Source organism: Carettochelys insculpta, unplaced genomic scaffold (assembly GCF_033958435.1).
Source record: "Carettochelys insculpta isolate YL-2023 unplaced genomic scaffold, ASM3395843v1 scaffold_0112, whole genome shotgun sequence".
Taxonomy (NCBI): Eukaryota; Metazoa; Chordata; order Testudines; family Carettochelyidae; genus Carettochelys; species Carettochelys insculpta.
In genome coordinates, this window is record NW_027439149.1 from 22,501 (window position 1) to 24,599 (window position 2,099).

The 2,099-nt window shown below is 66.2% G+C and overlaps 1 non-coding gene across 1 annotated transcript; it reads right to left on the reverse strand.

Annotated features, from left to right (window-relative positions):
* Positions 1–1,928: 1,928 nt before the first annotated feature.
* On the reverse strand, positions 1,929–2,047 carry LOC142006709 (5S ribosomal RNA). Its single transcript, XR_012643754.1, has one exon. It is a non-coding gene; the product is annotated as a 5S ribosomal RNA (ribosomal RNA).
* Positions 2,048–2,099: the final 52 nt, after the last annotated feature.

Consider the following 2,099-nt stretch of genomic DNA (forward strand, 5'->3'; position numbering starts at 1 on the left):
AGGGCCTTCCCCGCTCTCAACAACCTCCACCCACGGTCCCCCTCCACCGGGCTTAATAGTCCACAACCGGGTCCCAGGGCCTTCCCCGCTCTCAACAACCTCCACCCACGGTCCCCCTCCACCGGGCTTAATAGTCCACAACCGGGACCCAGGGCCTTCCCCGCTCTCAACAACCTCCACCCACGGTCCCCCTCCACCGGGCTTAATAGTCCACAACCGGGTCCCAGGGCCTTCCCCGCTCTCAACAACCTCCACCCACGGTCCCCCTCCACCGGGCTTAATAGTCCACAACCGAGACCCAGGGCCTTCCCCGCTCTCAACAACCTCCACCCACGGTCCCCCTCCACCGGGCTTAATAGTCCACAACCGGGTCCCAGGGCCTTCCCCGCTCTCAACAACCTCCACCCACGGTCCCCCTCCACCGGGCTTAATAGTCCACAACCGGGACCCAGGGCCTTCCCCGCTCTCAACAACCTCCACCCACGGTCCCCCTCCACCGGGCTTAATAGTCCACAACCGGGACCCAGGGCCTTCCCCGCTCTCAACAACCTCCACCCACGGTCCCCCTCCACCGGGCTTAATAGTCCACAACCGGGTCCCAGGGCCTTCCCCGCTCTCAACAACCTCCACCCACGGTCCCCCTCCACCGGGCTTAATAGTCCACAACCGGGACCCAGGGCCTTCCCCGCTCTCAACAACCTCCACCCACGGTCCCCCTCCACCGGGCTTAATAGTCCACAACCGGGTCCCAGGGCCTTCCCCGCTCTCAACAACCTCCACCCACGGTCCCCCTCCACCGGGCTTAATAGTCCACAACCGAGACCCAGGGCCTTCCCCGCTCTCAACAACCTCCACCCACGGTCCCCCTCCACCGGGCTTAATAGTCCACTACCGGGTCCCAGGGCCTTCCCCGCTCTCAACAACCTCCACCCACGGTCCCCCTCCACCGGGCTTAATAGTCCACAACCGGGACCCAGGGCCTTCCCCGCTCTCAACAACCTCCACCCACGGTCCCCCTCCACCGGGCTTAATAGTCCACAACCGAGACCCAGGGCCTTCCCCGCTCTCAACAACCTCCACCCACGGTCCCCCTCCACCGGGCTTAATAGTCCACAACCGGGACCCAGGGCCTTCCCCGCTCTCAACAACCTCCCCCCACGGTCCCCCTCCACCGGGCTTAATAGTCCACAACCGAGACCCAGGGCCTTCCCCGCTCTCAACAACCTCCACCCACGGTCCCCCTCCACCGGGCTTAATAGTCCACAACCGGGACCCAGGGCCTTCCCCGCTCTCAACAACCTCCACCCACGGTCCCCCTCCACCGGGCTTAATAGTCCACAACCGAGACCCAGGGCCTTCCCCGCTCTCAACAACCTCCACCCACGGTCCCCCTCCACCGGGCTTAATAGTCCACAACCGGGACCCAGGGCCTTCCCCGCTCTCAACAACCTCCCCCCACGGTCCCCCTCCACCGGGCTTAATAGTCCACAACCGAGACCCAGGGCCTTCCCCGCTCTCAACAACCTCCACCCACGGTCCCCCAAGACGCACGTTCCAAGCCTTAACCCTCAGACCATCCACCCCCCGGGCGGGACCCCACACCCACCTGACCCCAACTCACTCCCACCAAAAACACCACCACCGCCACCGCCTCAACGGCCTGCCCCACCCAGCACTCCCACACACACACCTGCCCCACCAACGCTCCACACACGCTTTCTTCCCTCTCCCCGACCCGACCCAAGCCATCGCACCGCACCGGGTGAGGGCCTAAGCTTCCTCGCCCGCCCCCCCGCCCCCGACACGCAGGCAGGCAGAGGGAAAGGCCTCAGCGCCCCCCAGGACCGTCGCGCCGCCTTGGCCTCACGGCTTCCCTGCTCCCGCACGGCAGACACACGCCCCGCTCTACCCCCGCTGGGGCCAAAAGCTGCCTACGGCACCTGGGATTCCCAGGCGGTCACCCATCCAGGTACTAGCCAGGCCCGGGACGGTTTACCTTCCGAGATCGGACGAGATCGGGGGCATTCGGTCCGGTATGGCCGTAGGCCCCCGCCTCCCCGGGCTTTAGCGTCAGCAGCCTGGCCTCAGTCAGCCGGGCC